The sequence below is a fragment of the Anolis carolinensis genome, chromosome 1, assembly GCF_035594765.1.
Source record: "Anolis carolinensis isolate JA03-04 chromosome 1, rAnoCar3.1.pri, whole genome shotgun sequence".
NCBI classification, from domain to species: domain Eukaryota; kingdom Metazoa; phylum Chordata; class Lepidosauria; order Squamata; family Dactyloidae; genus Anolis; species Anolis carolinensis.
The window spans coordinates 58,519,353-58,539,897 of NC_085841.1; the positions used below are offsets into that span (position 1 = coordinate 58,519,353).

The window sequence follows — 20,545 nt, forward strand, 5'->3', positions numbered from 1 at the left end:
CTGTAGGCACCCACTATTTTCTTCATCACACATAGGCAAAAAGTTTCCACCTCCATTTTCTCTTCTTTGTGCAAATCTGCCAAAATCCCTTTCCATGGGATGCAATAGTTCTGCATCTAAACCCATTGGACCCTTAAGATAGGGATGTTTTAAAACATTGCTTTCAAGTGAACAAGAATTATCTAGCTTATACAATGAGACTAGGGATATTGATTCTTTTGTTGATGCTTTTGGTTTTGTTGTAAGTCATTTTGAAAGAGAAAGGTATGGTTCCAATGAAATCCATAACAGATTCTGAGAGTTTAAGGAAGACTGTCCTAAACATGAAGGAAAGTTTACCAAATGTGTGTTGATTTTTTACACAAAGTAAGTAAGTATTGAAACTGTGTTCTGTACGCCTAGACTGCTCTCTGCTGCTACCTGAGACCCTTTCATACTATCCATTTCCAGTGCTTTGGCCTTCAACACCCAGAAACCCTAACAGCTGGTAAACTGGCTGGGATTTCTGGGAGTTGTAGGCCAAAACACCTGGGGACTCACAGGTTGAGAACCACTGTTCTAGAAGCAGACTATTACACCAGTGTAAGGCTATTGTTACTTTATATTTGAAATATATAAAAACTATTTTTGCAGTAAGACATGCTAAATATAATGTGTAATTGCACCTTAGTAGCTACTGAACTTGTCACTGTACAGATATTGGATGTCCATACTCTTTTTGAAAAAATTCTTTCTCATCCATCCAATGCTATGCAAACAGGTTTCTTAAACATGTATATCCAAAAATGTACTTGGGAAGAAAATATCTGAATGCTAATTGAACAACATTATTGGATACAGATATAACATAGTATTTGCTATTCCTAAGGTAACTACTTTGTATTATTTGCCTCAATACAATGCATTGTACTTGTAATTCAAGTATATTTAAGTGTTTTATTAAGAACGTTGGTGTCATATGACCTTTCAACTGGCCATATTCATTCATTGGTGCACTGGATTTTTTTTTAAATCATTATTTCTGGCAGTTTAAATCAACTTACCATCATGGAGAAAAAGGCTAACTAAATGTGGAATGTGCATAGCTTGTTGAAAAACCACCAAAATGGCAAGACAGCCTCCAAATCTTCACAACTGATGATGAACAAACCAACAGTGGAATAACTGGATCACAGAAGAGATAGTGTTCTTTGAATCATTGCTTCCATTACTGGTAAACCTGTTAAAAAGAGAAAACAAGATCCATTTAAGTTTGAGCTATGTTTCCAATGTGAATGTCAATACATGACAACAGTAAATGATAACTGGCCACCTTAGAAGTAATATTATTAAAAGATGCTACTTAAATAAACTCTGATCATACATCTCAGGTCTGCACAAAATCAAATTTTCCTAATCTTCCTTTTTGGAGTAAGTTTCTGTTATTTAATTTCTTTCAAACATTCAACTATATTCATTTTGTTGTACTTGACAATTTAGTATCAATTTTTTTGAAATGCACATATGAATAATTGATTGTAAAGTAGAAAACCTCATTGAACTGGTGGGGAATCAAGAAAAGTTCTTCCTATAATTTTTGGCTCTAAAATGTTCTGCTCTACAAAATCACTAGAGAAGATCTCACCGATATCAAAGACGCAAATCTAAGGTTTCTGTTCTAATTGCTACCCACACAACTATCCCATATTCCCAATCCTCATAATAAGATAAACAGAAATCAAAACACTTCCTTCTCAATTTTGGTACTTTTCTGCAAACTGAAATGTCAAGTCAAGTCAAATTCACTTTATTAAGGTCAATTACCAGCTCGAGAGAAGAAGGACACAGTCCCGCACAAGCACATCTGACCCATGTGTCAAGTGATTTAAAACTTTAACATAGGCATATCATTGTTAGGACATTAAAATAATTAACTTAAGATTCTAAGCTAAGCTAAAAGCCATATACAGAATTATATATCAAAAAGGATGTTTTTTTTATAGAACTCATTCCACTTCTATTTGAATTTCCTGCCGTCTGCCACCTGCCACCTTCCCACAAAAATCTGCTCTGGGGTATTGAGAGTCTTTGGAATTAATATGAAGTGCAGGAAGAGGCAGAAACAAGGACATTTCCATTACATGAGTGGATGTCCACTCAGATGTGGGATAGAGCCCTATAAGAAAAAAAAATGATTGTTGTAATCAAGTCTAGGAATCACTGCTTTTTTAGTATTATTTGTCAGAAATGATTGAACAAAACATTATGGGAATGCTATGGCAAATATTTAATATCTGAGTCGGATATTATAGATATTTTCTTCTACTTTCAATTCTCTATGCTCATTACAGTATAACAGGTTCAACTTAACGATTGTCTCCTAATATGGTGAGAAAGAAAAGACAGACGTTTTCAATTTGTGCTCATATCTTCTTGCACTCTTTCATTAGTGTTCTCCAATTCAGACAGAAAATATTAATATGTTATGGGGAAGAGCTGTATTACCCATCTTGGTATTACTTCTTAACATCAGCATCAATTCATTTAAATAAAACAAAGCATTAAAAAACAAAGAAAGATCTGAACTAAATATTGAAATAAACATGTCATATGCCTGCATGGATGCTAGGGGGTTCTTCAAAACTCTTCCTCAGAAAATAAGCTGTGACATCCATCAAAGCAACGTTTTGTCCTAAAGAGTTGTAAATGCCAAACATTATACTCATACAGTTGAATGTTGTGCTTGGCTTTCCCTTAAAAGTATTGGAGTTTGCTTCTCTCTAGTACTTGCAATAGTATTTCTAGTATGGGCCTGGTTTTGCTCCTCTGGGACAATTATATCCTTTTACTTTCTGCCAACATAAAGAAACTTTTATTTCAACAGTAATTCACTAGTTGTAATATCATGAGCTTTTCCATATATGCTGGAGGAAACCACTTCTACCAAATAAAAAGTTGGATAAAAAACCGCAGAAATGTTAAGATATAGCCGCCTTGAGACCCCTCTGGGATTGAGAAAGGTGGGGTAGAAATGTTCTAAATAAATAAATAAAATAGCAAATTACTGATTCTGAACTAAGTTTTAACAGAAGGAAAACACATACACTATATATTTATGTAAGATTTTTTAAATTGAAAGAAACACATTTACATGTTTGCATGCACAGAGATTCCTTGAATGTGTGCATGCGCATACATTTTAGCATATTAATCTATTTACAGTAGAGTCTCACTTATCCAACGTAAACGGGCCGGCAGAATGTTGGATAAGCGACTATGTTGGATAATAAGGAGGGATTAAGGAAAAGCCTATTAAACATCAAATTAGGTTATGATTTTACAAATTAAGCACCAAAACATCATGTTAGACAACAAATTTGACAGAAAAGGTAGTTCAATACACAGTAATGTTATGTAGTAATTACTGTATTTACGAATTTAGCACCAAAATATCACGATGTATTGAAAACATTGAGTACAAAAATGCGTTGGATAATCCAGAACATTGGATAAGCGAGTGTTGGATAAGTGAGACTCTACTGTATTTCACTTGATAGGGTAGATGAAAGAATAAAAGCTTCATGAAAAACAAGAGGCTGTGTTATATGATGACATTTCTACCTTACTGCAAAGCAACAAGTCAGTGAAACTCTTAGAGCCCTTCCAGACTGGGCTAAACCCCAGGAGGACGCCTCAGGGAAGCCAGTGACTCATCGCCCCCAGTGGCACAATGTATGAAACCCTTGTGCCGGCAGGACTGATGACGTGATGGTTGGGTTGCTGACCTGAAGGTTGCCGGTTCGAATCCAACCCAGGGAGAGCATGGATGAGCTTCCTCTATCAGCTCCAGCTCCATGCGGGGACATGAGAGAAGCATCCCACAAGGATGTTAAAAAACATCAAAAGATCAGGGCATTCCCTGGGTATCGTCTTTGCAAACGACCAATTCTCTCACACCAGAAGTAACTTGCAGTATCTCAAGTCGCTCCTGATACAAAAAAAAAAATAATCATGGAATTTGGGCCTCTGTGAAAAGGCCCTTAGTTTGGACCAAATCCCTGAAAATGTTCTGCCTGCTTCAACTCTTTCTAATAATAAGTACTAAGAGTGTTGCATGTTTAGCACATGCTGCAACAGTTCCAATCTTCAGGTGCATGTTCCTTGATAAATTTTCCTTGCTTTTGGGGAATCCTAGTTAATATTGTACTGGGATTTTGTTCTGTCTTCAGTGTTTCCATTATCTGAATGTTTAAGTGGGGCAGTATATGTACCTTCTCTTTAGGGCACATGCCCATAAGCATCTACCTTAAAGGCAAAATAAAAGTTGAAATTTAAAGCACACTGACTAGGGAATAACATATTTGTATTTACTTGTGAGCAAACTTGCACAGAAATATACTGTCAGGTGCTGTGCAGTCCTGATACTGCCACTTTGCAAGCAGGTGACAGTTGTTTGAGCTGTTGGCAAGTCATTGTAGGACAAATACATTTCCTTTGTATGTCCTTTATCTAAGAAACAAGCATCCTATTTTATTTAAATCAGCACAACACCAGCTATTTACAGTAAGCAGTTTCTTCAGCTTATGTAATTCTCTTTCTCTGAACTGGAACAATGTTCTGCAGTATTAGAATTAGAATGTCACAAAGATATGTCTCCATTTTCTGTGAAAAGCTGGAGGATATGCCAGACAAACGCAGAAACAATGCTAAGTTCACTGTATCTGAATCTTGGTCCTAGTAACATTTAATACAGCAATTGCCTGCAACAATTAAAAACTACTACAAAATGGAACTCTAATGCTATAGCAATGCAAGGTCCTTACTGTACACAGCAGCATAATTACCAGAAATTTGGTTATTTATTTGTAGATAAAAGCAGTATTTCTTGGTGACTCTTTGAAGTTGAGCAGGGTCAGTCCTGGCTAGTATTTGGATAGGAAATGAATATCAAGTGCTACATACCATATTTCAGAAAAAGAAAGCCACCTCTGAGTATTCCTTGACTAAGAAAACCCAAAGCAATTCATAGGTTTGCCATAAGTCAACAGGTGACTTGGATGTGTGTGCAAACACACAATTGAGATATTATTCTGGAGGTAATATTATTGCAGTTTGAGACTTCCACACTGTTTAAATTATTGTAATGTAGCTCCAATTGACAACTGCACCTCATACAATTATATTTTAGGAGATCCAGACAATGTCATTTGACTAACTGAAAGGTCCGGAAGTTGTAAATATCAATAAGCTAGTTTTATTACCCCTAATTCACAATTTGCACATATAATCCAAAGATCGTACACAAACCTATTTCCGTTTTTGGATTTGTGCATTGTTCCACTATGTTTATTGTTCTCATAAAAGGACTGTATTTGTTGATCACAGATGGCTGTGGGAAGATCATTTTGTCTTCTCAGAATTCCCTCACACTTCCTAAAACGGAATTAAAATAGAAACTTATGAAGACTGCCTTTATTTTCACCAATGAACAGATCGTTCATTCTCACCTACTAACTTTCACGTCCAAGAAGAATTGACCTTGCAATTATACCACTTTTCTTTTCCACCAAAGGGAGAGGGGAAGAATGATGTGGCTGCATTTACAAGTTGAGCATAGTTTTCAGAAAATCTGAAAACACTCCAAAATTTAAAATTGTCCACATAGGGGACTGAGGCCCCATCTACACTGCTATACAATACAGTTTTGTAATGCAAATGGGACCTGAGATAATGACACCTTTCCTTTCTGGTGGGTCAATGTACACAAACTTTGTTTCATGCATAAAGTATTTAAAATATATGTGTATGCACAAGGTAGATATGAAACAAATTAATTTTGTGCTTAGACCCAGGTTCCATCTCCCAACATATCCCATTATGGTACAGTACATGTATTACAAAATATGGAAAACTCTAAAATCCAAAATACATCGCCACTCTGCTGCCAGTCTTCCCTGCATGTCTTCCTTTGAGGTCACAAGCACTAGGAGATGCAATCCCTTGGGGTTGTTCCTCCAGCCCTGGCCCAGCAGGCAGCCTCATCTTCCTGCCTAGATTAGGGTGTGACACGCAGCTGGCTCTGGGGGCCGGGGCCGGAGGAACGATCTCAAGGGCTTTGCCTGTGCCTGATATCATGTCTTTATCAGATATCATGTATCATTCCAAACTGCTACCAAAGTTGGGAAATCATCTGTTTTCAGCTTATTTGGCAAAACAACTGATTGACCTTGATAATTCTCACAACTCTCTGAAGCATCTTGCTGAAAGAAGTGATAGTGCCAGATGAATGAGCCACCTAGGCTGGAAGGCATTCAACAAACTGCAGGGGTACAGCAGAGGACAAATATAAGTAATGTGAATGATGCAACTGGACTTGAGCCAAAAGGATGCTCAGCTTTTGACATGCTCAAAGGTCAAAGGAAAGTCCAAAGCAGCACAACACATATTAAAAGAGCGTAGGATGTGAAAACCCCCTTCCTCATGGCCTGCCCACCCCACTCCAACCTGCCATGCAGCCCCTGAGATAGAAAGTTTGCTCATGCCTGTATTAGAAGATACTTTGGCATTTTATCAGGAAACAATCTATGCTGCAGACATTTGGTTGTACTGCTACAGCGACTCTTCCTCATAAGGACATGGATAAGCGCTTGAAATAGGCCATGCTGAAAGCAAGTATAGCTGCTGGAGGAGGTGAAGAGGCAGAGGAACAGCAGGTGCAACATAAAAACTATAATGAGTAAGAGAATGAAAATTAAAGTGAGATAAATAGAAAAGAAAATTGCAGTAACATAAATAAGGAAAAGTAAGTGGTACTGACTGTTTGTGAAAGCATGGTATAGTGCAGTGGTTCTCAAAGTATGCTCCATGGAGCCCTTGGGGCTATGCAAAACATACTGAGGGCCTCCGCAGTTCCCTCCTCCTCCCTCTTCATGATTTTCTTTCTCTTTCCTGCTCCTACCCCTACCCCTGTCTCCCTCACCATCAAAAGTTTTTTTCAACCTGTCTCTGTTGCCACCAAAAGGCATTTTCCTTGTCTCCCTTGTCCCCAAAAGCCTTTTTTCCCCTCATCTTCCTCACCACCCAGATCTTTTCCCCCTTGCTTGCTTGCTTCCAAAACCCTATTTCCCTCCCACCACTCAGGGGGTGGTTTGTGCTTTTTCTGCATGGCAGAAGAGAGTTGTACCGGATAGCTCCTAGGGTCTTCCACTGAAATATTGTTAAGTTTATGTTGGTTAAAAAGTTTGCACATATCTATTTAAAAATATCTTGTGGCTCTAAAAGAAACTTTTGCTTCAAAAAGGGTTCCACAACTTAAAAAAAAACAACAACCTTGGTGTAGTGGTTTGAGCATTGTGTTAAGATTAAATTCCTGCTCAGCCACAGAAACTCAGCAGGTGACCTTGTACAGATCACAAGTTTGCAGCCTCAGAGGAAAGCAGTGGCAAACTTCTTTTAACAAGAAAAACAAGAAAAAAACAAGAAGACTTAAATTGTAAGTCGCTCAGAGCACTCTGGTGGAGAGCGACTAATTAAGAAATAAAGTGAAGTGAAGTGAAGTGAAGTGAATAGGGTGACCATAAGCTTGAATTGATGTGAAGGTAAATAAAAACAACCCAAATGGCTATTGAAAGCAATCACGGACAGATAATAATAATAATAATAATAATAATAATAATAATAATAATAATAAACAACTTTATTTATATCTCACCACCATCTCCCCGAAGGGACTCGAGGCAGCTTACAAAGGCACTCCAAGGTGCAGCATAGAACATAAAATGGTACATGAGTATAAAAGCAATATCACATAGAAATTATAACAATGACCACTATCAACACATATAACATAAAATAAAAATAGCACAATTTTAAAAATGCAGAACATCTGTAGACAAAACTAGCTGCCTTCAATTCACAACTAAAGTGCCACAGTGTCTCATATGGGCCTCATATGGGCCCATTTCAGCCTACTCAAGGTCAAAAACCTGTATACTAATTTCCAAGAAACTACAAGTGAAAAATAAAGAAAGCAATTGCATAAATCAGAAAATAATTTTTATACAAATTGTAATTTTTTAAAACACAAAAATACATACTGTACACATATAAAACCTTTACAATGCTCACCATCAACATGAGGATTATTTTCATTTACATATTCATTTCTTTTTGAGACAATCTTTATCTTTATAAAAATCAGAAAATAATTGAAATTGCCAAATATGCCACAATGTTCCTTCATACTTCTGGGCCTACTCAATGTAGCTGTGAAACTGAAATGACTCTCACTTGTTAAGTCAGTACATAGACAGACAGATAGAACCCAAATATCAACCTACCTCACGCTTGAGTTAAAGTTTCTGTTTGGGAATACTTTTCTTACTGAATTCCAGAATAAATCAATGAAAATATTGAGAATGTTGGTGGAAGCTTTTCATCTTTCTTGAGACGACAAATGCTCATCTGAACATTTGTTTCAAGTGTCTTTGCAGAAAGATATATTACAGATTTTTGTACTGGCTATAGAAGAACCCGTTAGCGCTGAAATAGATATCTGGATAGTACCGTAAAAGATTTCAGATCATGCCCTTTACACTTGTTCATGTAAAAGCCCTGCACAGGTAAAATTCCCAAATATGTTTACATTTTAGCCATAACAATTTACATAATTTGTCAACAGCATATACATACAAACTTCTTTTAACAGCTGCTCCAGTATCCATCCCAAATATACACATGTAATAATCTACTTTTAGCTTGTGCTAGAGGCATTCTACCCAATAAAAGGAATCAAATCTTACATTTATGTAACCTAAACATTATATAACTAGTCTAGTAAATACAGTAATTATATAACTGGATTAATTTCTTGCTAAACTATTCAGTCTGTCTTGAAAACCTCTCTCAAATAGCAGACCAGTACACGGAGGACTGGTTGTTCAGTTCCAAGTTAAGGAGAAACATACATAGCCATGCCTTTTGTCCAAAAGAAATCTCTGTTCCTTTTATCATTAGACCCCAGGATTAACTAGGGAAGGCAAGTAACCAAAGCCACATTCCTTAGAGTGGAGAGTAGGGATATCATAGAAACATACACATGCCAAATGCACTGTTTCATCTTCTTGGAAAATAACAGTTGGAAGGTGCTTCCAGACTGGGTTTAAACCCATGACAAACTGGGTTTAAGAAAGACCTGGGCTTTCCTGGAGGAGAGGTTGTAACTACCGTGCTGGAATGCCCCCCCCCCCAAAGCCTTTAAATAAAATGAGAACTTACTGTGCCATTAGCCTTCTCCAGAGGCCTTCTGGCACGTGCCAATGAAGCACCAGGAAGCGAGGGGAAGACCGATTTGCCGCCCCCCCCCCCACACACACACACACCTCCTGGCACATCATTGCCAGAGAGGAATAATGGCAGCACGGTAAGTTTTCTCTTCTTTTCAGGGCTTTTAGGTGGGTTTGGGAAGGGGGTGGCTGCCCTCCTCAGTTCTCTTGGCTTGTTGAACCCAAAAAAACGAGATGGGTTGTGGAGACAGACTCCTAGGACTGCGGAAGAGCCCACACCCCATTAGACCTGGGACTTTCAGGAAGGCCTGGGTCTAATGGGGTATCTAAATAATTTGGGACAAAGCAGGATTTGCCTGTGTTGCTTCAAATTATTCCTCTTTTACCTGAGGCATCATTTGGACGCTTCAGGTAAAAGTCCGACAGAGCTTGCATTTTGGGCACTGTCTGGAAGGGCCTGAAGAGAATTTGGTCAACAACGTTTAAGCTAAGGAATAATGTGGAAACAACAAACAATGATGAACATGCTGCATGTCTTCCACTTCTCTCGGGCATGACAAAATAGCAGTTCAAGTCCATCTAACTATAGCAATGAATTAAAATCCAAATATCTAGGGCAATATGTATATAATGGGGTTCTGCAATGTATACAGCCCAAAATTCTGGGCCAGGTTAGACTGATTTGTATCATTTCTAGGTAAAATCAAATTGGCCAAAAACTCTGTGCTGGCACATACTGTCACAATCCTGCAGAGATCCCAATGTCAAAAATGCAAGGAGGATAAGTGTATTTCCAACAGGATAATGTAAGTAAATGCCAAAGGGATGTAATAATGAGGGGGAAGGAGATGGCTGGTTTTCCTAATTGATAGCTCTCTTATACAATATGGAGCAAAACTCTCACCAGCATGCTCCAATCTATATATATAAAAGAGTGATGGAATCAGGGCACCGGACAAAACAACAAAACTACAGGCCCCCCAACCTCGAAATTTGACAACACAACCCATCATCCACGCCTCTAGGTTGATACAACAAAAAGAAAAGAAAAATAAAGTCCTAATTAGAGGGAGAGCAATAATTGTTTTTATCCAATTGCTGCCAGTTAGAGGGCTAAGCTCCACACATAGATCCCCTCTATTGTCACCACTTTCACAGTACACAAACAACCAAATGCATACTAAACATAAAGACAACCATACAACACACATTCAATACCACCACTACCTCAACAATTTCTCACCAACACCACCAGACAATACCACAGCAACGCGTGGCCGGGCACAGCTAGTCATTTATAGAAGGGAAGAGTGACAAGTTATTAAATGCATATAGTCAATTAACTCCAATATGTATGTTTGTTTTTAGATTTAGGACTGACTGAAATCATAAGCTTCTGGAGATTGCTGTTTGTTTGTTTTTAAATATCTAAATGAAGGGCACTTCCACACAGCTATATACAGTAACCCAGAATATAAAGGCAGATAATTCACATTATCTGCTTTGAACTGGATTATCTGATTTTCAATGTGGATTTTATATAGCTGTGTGGAAGGATCCTCAGACTTCTGGTATTGGGAATAAGCCTTTTTCCACTCTCAGAAGGGCTGTCTTTTAGCCTGAAGACCAAAAGCTAGCAAAACATAGTAACTGTTGGCACCATGAGAGAAATAGGTCCTGAGAGGAATAACAAGTAGCTTGAGACACCATAGAAAGGCAGGTAATTGTTTCAGAAGTAGGAGGTGACCCAAGGATTGCTAACTGCTTTCACTTTATGGAGTAAAATAGCAAGAGTAAATTGCCAGAGCAATAAAGTAACAACAGCATATTTCAGAAGGCCTTATCAAGTAGTCTAGCCTAGACAGGGGGCATAAATGAACAACTAGACACTGAAAAATGGTATTTTGGTGACAAATTAAATACTATTAGCTGAATCAGATGGATAATGGATGAACTCCAAGAAGATTCTTAAAGGGAATAGCCAAAAAAGATCAGACTGGGCACAAGGAGAGAGAAAAGAATATACGAATACTGAAAGAAAATGGAGACAGTGAACAAGTCATGAAAAGCACAATTTGTGAGGTTAAGGGGTGGATTGCCAATGTGAGGAAATTAACCACCACAGATAACACAAAAAGCAAAGCTAAACAGTGCATATTAGTTTAACTTGGAAAAGTCATAATTGTTAATTGCCAGTATACAATTATTGTATTTAAAACATACATTTAAAACAGCTGTGATTTTGGTTTTAATCAGACTTAGTTATACCCATTTGCCTTTTAAAAGTCACTGTTTTTGGAAATTACTTAGGAGTAAATGAAACGCTTTAACATTTCTTCCTATAGTGTACACACAGGATAGAACAAAGGTATTATGACATTTCTGACAAAGAGAAAACATCTGCCTTGGGACACATTTCTCAAAACAATATGTGGTTTTACAATCATATTTTTCTCTATTTTTAGAAAGTTCTTTGCCTTGTTGCTGTGGAAAAGGCAACATAAACAAGGCCAGAGGACAAAGGGCATTTGTGAGGGTACAGTAAAGGGAGTAACCTCATACATAAAATATCTTCCTATACTCCAGTAAGAATAAAGAAAAAAGAAGAGACAGGAAGGTCAAAGGTTCACATTCTTTACATCTCAGGATACATCTTCATCTATCATAATACAAAAGTCATGTTTTCTTTTTAAAGGTTTTTAATTTCTAAAAGTTGAAACGAACAACAAAAGAGAAGTGGGAAGTATGATTCATTTTTAGAAATTCAAAACAAATATTACCCAGAATTCTGAAACCTTAAATACTCCAAATCTGAGAAGGGTTTACTGAGAAACACACTTTTGCTTTTGATAGTTCAATGTACACAATATATTCATGCACAAGATTATTTCAAATATTGTATAAAATTACCTTCAGGTTTTTTATCCATCTATACGGTCCCAAGCATTTCAGATTAGGGATATTCAATCTATACTCAAAATTGCCTCCATTCAAGTACCTATTCAAAAGTGTTAGAATCGGATTTGACACATTGCTCCCCTCTCCAGTTCCTCGTTCCAATCTTACTAAACAATGGATGAGGCATGGGAGAGGTAGGTGGTTATGTGGAAAGCAAAATATCTCAAATGATGTGGTATTTCCTCAGGTCAGTAAACAAAAGATGTTATGGGCATTGTCACTGCCACATGTTCCTAGTGCTCACAGTGGGTATTTAAGTCCATGAGGCATGACATTTAATGCACAATTCCACATGCTGACACTTCACCTGAGATTCAGACAATATGCATCACAAAATAATAAGAATACCCATTGTACTATCTAGGAAAATTATATGTTCAAAGGAACCAAATGTCAATGTTAAATTGCAGCTGATTTCACTGTTCTCTTTTACAATACCTATTTCCAAAAATAAATATACTTCATCAGAAATGCTTTTCTGAAGTGGGGAAAGGACCTGAGAAATGTGTAACACTCCAGATGCATCCCCCACTCTTAGCAAAGTCAGTGAAAACGTCAGTTCAAAACATCTGAAGGGCCACAGATTCCACACATTAGATTATCTTAACTTTGGGGGGGGGAGGTATCAGCTTAAAGGAGAACCCATCATATATACACACACACACACACACACACATGTAAATAACTGTCATTTATCCCTTAAAACGTGTCTATCATCCTTCAAAGAATTTTTTAAAACGTTTCTGTTGACATCTCATACAATCTGACTTCCTTGAAGATTGGTGGACTCTCCTTCTTTGGAAGTCTTTAAACAAAGGTTGCATGGCTACCTTCCAGGGTTGTTTTAGTTGCATTACTCCTTGACAAGTAGTTGAACTTAGGCAGTCTTTGTCATTCCTTCCAACTCAGTATCCCTGTAATTCTATTAGTCTATGTTATTAAGGGTCCATTCCAGACAGAAAGTGAGCTTTCATTTCTAAAAACGTTGCTTATATTTGCTTTTATTAACCATCAATAACTTTTAGGCCACTTCCTGACAGCAATTTATTGTGGGATAAAATGGGTTAAAGTAACCCGTTTTCTCCCGCGTTGCTGTCTGCACAGGCTCCCAAAAGAAGCAGGCTTTCCTGTGCATTGCCCACATTGTAGTTGGGGGGGGGATGCGATTTCCCCCCTCCTAGCACTACATTGGTAATTTTTTTCTTTTCTTTTAAAGGTTTTTTTTTGGGGGGGGGGTTGAGTGGGTTCCCTCTTCACTTCCCCAGGCCCACAGGGCCTAAAGAAGCAAATTGGGCTGTGCAACCAACCCCTCGACAGTCCCAGAACTACCCGGGGTCAGTCCCCACAGGGCCCAGACTTCATTAGACCCGGGTCTTTCAGGATGGCTGTGGGGATTGATCCCTGGGACTGTGGAAGCAGTCCCAAGAGTCTATCCTCACAGGACCCACACCTGGAAATATCTGGACCTTAGCTTAAGTTCCAGATCTTTCCAGGTGTTTGATTAATTAGGAGTAAACTGGGAAAATCCATTTTTCACCTCCTTAATTTGCTTTTACCTGAGATGTTGTTTGGATGCCTAAGGTAAAAGCAAAGCAGGTCCTGCATTCTGGGCCTGCCTGAAAGCGCCCTAAATCTCAAAAGTGAGCAACAAGACACATAATTGGAAATCAAGTATGTCATCACAATGTGCACTCAAATTATGTAACACTGTGATTATATACTTGTCACTGAACAAATGGAGGCTAGACTTGCACAAATTGACATCACCTTTGTAAACCAACTGAAAAATCTTATAAACTGATTTTCAGCAAAATATATCAGTTATGAGAACAAAATTAAAAGGGCTAACAATACCATAAAGTAGTCAAATACCATTGAATTATCCTAATGGTATACCTTGCGCATTAATAACTTCAGAATTAAGATTTCTTCTAACGTTTTAAATTCCTATGTCAGGGAAGGTGTTAAAAGTTTTTATATGACGTAACAATTCTTTCAGTAGAATTTAATAACTTTTGACATTTTTGAATTCACATTCTTCTCAGATATTAAGGGGGGGGATTATCTTTCTGGATGTATCATGTTATTTACTGAATTCAGCCAAATAAGTAAAACTGCATTCAGAGTATATTTTTCACTCATGAACACACAATTGTAGAAAAGCATGTGCCTTGTCTCCTACCTTATACCTCCTGTCATATCTTTGAAATGCAATCACATTTTTCATAATTTTTTTCATGACAAAACCAGGGAAATATTTTTCCTTGTTGTTTGAAGAAATGATGTATTGAATTATTTGCCTTACAATTTTGTTTTTTATTTGTACTCACTTGTCTGTGTTAGATTGCTTCAATTACTCTCTCCTTTTTCTTTTCTTTTTGGCAGCATAAGGACTTGTTGTGTTCTGTAATTGCTAAATATGAAGACTTAAGTCTTCCATACCCTTAATTCATATCTGAATTCTCTTCTCCTCTCCTTAAGAGAAATCAGTTGAGGTTAGTACATGTGATGACTCATGGGCCTTGTAGTCCTGTTCCTAGTACTATTGTGGCAGATGAAGAGGAAAACATGGGATTTTTGCCGGTTCAGCAAGAGCCAGAGCCTCTTCACCTGCAGGATGTTGATGTTTGCCCACAAGAATTCAGCCAAACAGGACTTGGACAGAACTCCCCCCCGTTTTCCAGGAGGGAAAATTATTCTAAAGATAGGGGAGCCAGGGAGGCTAATCGCAGAAGCCTGAGAATCGCTGCCAAACAAATGGCTGATTAGGTCTGCTTCCCTTGGGAAATTCTAAGGAGTCATGCATCTGGACAGAGTTGGGTTTCGCTTCTCGTTCTCTAGGGAAAGAGTTCTGTTGGCGGGAAAACGAGACCCAATATAGGTGTTTGGCGCGAGGAATACTTTGCGGAGTCAATTGATCAGCTTGAGGAGAGAGATCATGTGTGGACTTCGTAATCCCAGTTCCTTGCTTCCCGGATCAAGTTTCAAGCCTTGCCTTGTCTCACGTTTTTACCACGGACTATGTTTCATGCTTCATGTTCATCTTGCCTCCAGTCAAGGATCTAGTCGAGAATCAAGTTTATTCCAGCCTTGTTGTCAAGCTTCATTGGACTTTAAAGACTCTGTTATTTCCCCACACTATTGCTTGGCAAAGTGTGTGTTTCGGTCAAGTGGATTAAAACTTTGAACTCTAATATCTTATATTGGACAATACATTTCTGGACTATATTTGACCTTATCTGAAAGGTCTGCTTCTGAACTATATTCTTCACTTGTTTTTATTGATTTTATATATTTCTTTAATAAAGATATTAGATAGATTCTGGCCTCTGTGTAAGGTTATTGGTGCTCTGCAGCCTGGGTCCTGACAGTACAGAACAAAAAGTAAATGCATGATCAATCTGCTTGGAATCTCTTCTTTAAAGGAAAGATGTACAAATAATTTTTATATCAATACATCACCCCCCCCCCCCAAAAAAACCCCCCAAACATTTCCTTAACATGCATTTTTGTACAGTTCTTTCCCTAATTTGTATTTCTGCAGACAACGGCTACATTCCAAATTTTTTAGAAGTGCAGAATTTATAGGATAAATTTCAAATCTACATATTAGTCTGAAGCACAAATGAGTTCACTTAGTTCTAAATTGAAGAGCAAATGACATTCTTCAGGATGTTGCTCTTTCATCTCAGTGTTGTATTGCACTTCAGAATAAAAATGTGTATTTTCCAATGGCAAAAGAATGTCCAGGAATTGGATTAGATATTTCTCAGAACACGCAGATGGAAATGAAGAACATCTGATCTATACATCCATCTCTCAAACACTTTAACTACTACAAATACTTCTTGCATGGCAAATATATATATTAGCCAAGAGCCCATCAATGTATACAACCTCATTATGACCATAAATTTATTCTTTGGGTCATTCCACATTTGGAATATCCAGAGAACAACACTAGCCCATCTTACTACTTTATTGTAAAGACTATCATGTGTGTACATGAATGTTTTAAAACATTGAGAATAGTCATTCTAACTATGCTAGGTGGCTTTGTATGTTGCTGGAGGTTAGTAATAGCAGTGTTGCCACAAAGGTATCCCAAGCTTCTTCTAGAGCAGAACTTTTGAACTGTTTGTTGTGTCATGTTAGTGTGTATGTGTGTCACATGAATGTAATAAGAAACCTCTCAGTTTATGTGTTGTAGTAGAGCCTGTGAGTAACATTACAAACAGCAGTATGGGTGCCAGAAGGGGAAAAGGGTTACTCAGGAGCAGGAATCTGATAATGAGAAAGCAGAGAAAGTGGATCCGGGACATAGTTACAGCATCTACAGATGAGGAGGCGTTTGAGGGATTCTCTGGGGATGATAATGTTGCAGACAGTGATATGGGTGCCAGAAGGGGGGAAAGGGTTACTTGGGAGCAGGAATCTGATGATAAGCAGCAGAGAAAGAGAATCCGGGACATACTTACAGCACCTACAGATGAGGAGTCGTATGAGGGATTCTCTGGGGACAATGTGTCAATGAGTGAAGGAGAAGAAGAAGACACCATGGATTGGACTAAGATAAGAGAAGTGCAAGCTATTTGTGAGGCACCAACAACTAGTGATACCTTTATGGGGTTTTCTGGGAGTGAAGACTGGCAATCAGGGCATCCAACTGATTCTTGGGGGATCTAAGTCTTGACAGGAGATGGAGGAATTGGAGGGAGAGTCAAGGGAATTCACGTGAAGAGCTGGGAGCAGCTGCGGGGGATGGTGATGGGGTGGTGGTCATTTCATCTTCTGATGGTGATTTGTAGATAAAAGTGGGTTCAGGGATGAGGAGTCTTTGCAGAAGGCAAGGTGTTGATGTGCGTTCGTGTGCTGGGTGCTGTGTATTGGGAAAGTTTATTGTAGTCTTGCTGCTGCCTGCTTCATGTTCGATGTTGGACTCAGATCTGCAGTTTGGACCTGAACCAGTTTGGCTAAAGACGCTGCTTCTGCGGACACTGGAGCAATGCTGTTTTGGATTCCTCCTGCATCGACCTTGGACTTCGGCTGATGACGCTTCTCTTCTTGCAACTCCCTTTGTTAACCATTTGTATACTGTGCCTTTTTGTTTTGCCTTAGAGCGCTTTGTTTGACTTGTTGCTCTTTGCATCCAGTTAATCTGGATTACATTTCTGTTTACCTTTTGGACCAGGTCTGGTTTGGGTTTTTGAGTTTTGACCAGTGGAACTGCATTTAAGTATCCCTGCATCCTTTTCCTTTTGTTTCAATAAACTCTGTTTTGAAGTCACTTTTAAGTCTGGCCCTTTAAGACATCTGTGATTCCAACATTATGTGAAATAAAAAAATCTATTTTAAAATATAAATAAAAAATATTCATGAGATATGTTGTATTCCCATACATTTCATTATTACAATTTATGTATGTGTTTGTATTTCTTGTACCTCTGGTTTGCTAGTAAAACTGAATTACTGTATTGTAAAATGATGTATGTCTAAAAAGTGTGTCACCAACATGAAATGTTTGGAAAGCTCTGTTCAAATGGAAGGTGTTGGTACTCTGGCCTTCTTGAAAGATAGATAAATAATTAGATAACATATAATAGATAGACACGCACACATACACACACATTTTGATCATATATTTTTAAAGGGTGCTAAAGGGCATGGAAGGATTTTGTTTAGTAGAACCTATACTGCAATCAAAGATATCCATCCAAAAGTGTTTTTGCAGCTCTAGGTTCACTAGGCTTCTGATTGCAACTACAGATGACTAATGTTTATTTCCTTGATTGGCCAAAAGACAAGAATCAATTAGAAAGTGAAGAATGGAAGGATATTAAGATGAGTTTTCCTAGTTTGATGAATGATATTGTGAGAGAGAAATAATTCCTTTTGGGAAAGGCAGGATAAGATGGTATAGCCCCCTCAAAAATGTAGAGAAAAGAAGATGCCTAATAATAATAATAATAATAATAATAATAATTTTATTTTATACCCCGCCTCTATCTCCCCAAAGGGGACTCAGGGCGGCTTACATGGGGCCAAGCCCGAATAAAAACAGTAACAGTATAAAACACAGCAATAGACAAAAACATGCACAATTAAAAAAATTTAAACATTAGCCAATAAAAACAAGAACTAATAAAAACATAGATTAAAACAGAGAGATTGTAAAAGTAGACTGGGTAAGGTGCCTTACCCCAAACTTTAAATACTGGGAACTAAGAAGAAAAAAAGCTTCAAATCACATAGAATCAGTAACTACATTTGAATTGTTAATTAAGAGTTAAGAGAAGTGGAAGATACAAAAAACCACATTGATTACATGATCAAATGTCAACAACTGAGTTTTCATCTGCTTTTTAAAATGAGTATGTGCATATGAATATGAGACTGTAAATTAGTCAGCACACAAACACCACATTTGTCAATTAAAGGCATCTTTTCTGTCTTTCACATCCATCCTTGTTTAGGTTCAGACAGACTGCAAAATCATCTTTATTATGTTTATTTTTACTAATTTTTTACGATATCAGGAAAATCTTGATTGAATATTAGGTTGTATCTGTACTGTAGAATTAATGCAATTTGACGATGCTAAAACTGCCATGTGCTATGGACTTCTGGGTGTTATAATTTGGCAAAGAAAGCTAAATGCCTTGTAAAGCTACAACTTTCATCTAATCTAAATCTAAATCTATCTAAATCTATCTAAATCTAATCTAAATCTAAATCCATAATAAAAGCGAAAACCCATATGTGTGTATGTGGCACGGATGTCTGCTCACACAGACAGCCTCCAGCCTCCACAAACAGGCTATAGTTCCCAGGGTTAAGAATCTAGCAAGTCACTCTTTTCCACTGACATTGCGGTTAAAGCGAGCGCCATAAACATGCATCCCAAACCCTGCCAATGTCCTTCCCAAACACTACAGCCCATCACCCAAGGAATGCTTTCAATTGGGGACCATTTCCTCCTAGATTTTGCTTTTTCTTCCACCACAGGCAGACAAGGTTCTCCATTGCTGTGGCATTTGCATGGCTCCACCCACTGCCCTTTCCTTTCCAATCTCTCTGCATAACAAACAGAGCACAACTGAGCTGCAACTAAACTTACTGGAGGAGTTTAGGGATTGACTCTACATGGTGGAAGTTGTAGTTCACCCTGCATCAAGTCAGAGCACTGTCACTCCTACTGGGAAAAATAGAGGAGTTGTAGTTCACCTACACCCACAATGTTATGAACCCAAATAATTATGGCTTTCGCCCATACTTGCCATGCAGACCCAATATGCCCAGATTTGACTACTGGTGGGTTTGGAGGGAAACTGGACTGGAAGTTGAGGAGTAGTAGGTACTGGGATTTATAGTTCACCTACAATGAATGAGCATCCCACTTGGCACACAGAGCCCCCATAACCAATACAACATATTGGACAAGTTTGGGAAAAAAGGAGTTATAGTTCACCTGCAGCCAGATAAACACTGACCCCCACCGACAATGTACTAGGAGCACACTTCACACAGAGAAGCCTCATGACCTACTGAACATACTACAGGTATTTGTGGGAAGGGGCCTTGATTTTGGGAGTTGTAGTTCACCTCCATCCAAAGACCACTGAACCTAGCCAATGACGAATCTAAACCAAACTTGGCACACAGACTGAATATTGCCCACTGTGGATACTGATAGATATTTCGGGGCAATTGCCCCGGGAATCTGGAAATTGCAGTAGTTCACCCCCATCCAGAGAGTACTGCAGCACACGCCCAAAATAGCCAACTTATAATACTGGCAGGGTTTGGGAAGGATCCAGCCACAATTCTGGGAATTGTAGTTCACCCACTCCAAACAGAATACATAACATTAAAAGACAAATAATATCATTCTCAAATGACCCGGGCATCGCCGGGTCCCCAAGCTAGTAATTTTATAACATTGAACCATGGCAGTAGTGTCAAACTGCATTAATTCTACAATAGAAATGCAGCTTTAATTTTGGGGCCATTCAGATTCTTTTCATCTCCTTCCAACTTTCTGATGTAAACGAATCCTTTATTTATACTGTTGTTAAAATGGGTGCTGCAGCATTTACTGTCCATAAAACCTGTATACAAGCCGTCACCCACCCTCATTTGGAAGTGCAATTCCTCCTGTTTCATGCTCAAAATTTCATTCTTTTGACATTCTTCTTCTTCTTATATTGTGAGTCATAAAAAGGAACATAGGCCCCATCTACACTACCACATAAGGTGGCATAGGAAACAGATTAGTCTGGGGCACCCATATAAACATGGTTATCCAGGTTTATTCCAGGTAAAAA

At 38.2% G+C, this 20,545-nt stretch overlaps 1 protein-coding gene across 6 annotated transcripts in view; it reads right to left on the reverse strand.

Moving 5' to 3' along the window:
• The window catches only part of chrm3 (cholinergic receptor muscarinic 3), a 303,654-nt gene that overhangs the window by 216,237 nt on the left and 66,872 nt on the right, over positions 1-20,545 (reverse strand). For all 6 annotated transcript variants that reach the window (XM_008123944.3, XM_016999154.2, XM_008123921.3 and 3 more), the window contains exon 2: positions 1,044-1,219. The gene's annotated coding sequence lies outside the window, so the exon portion shown is untranslated. The remainder of the gene's footprint in view (positions 1-1,043; positions 1,220-20,545) is intronic.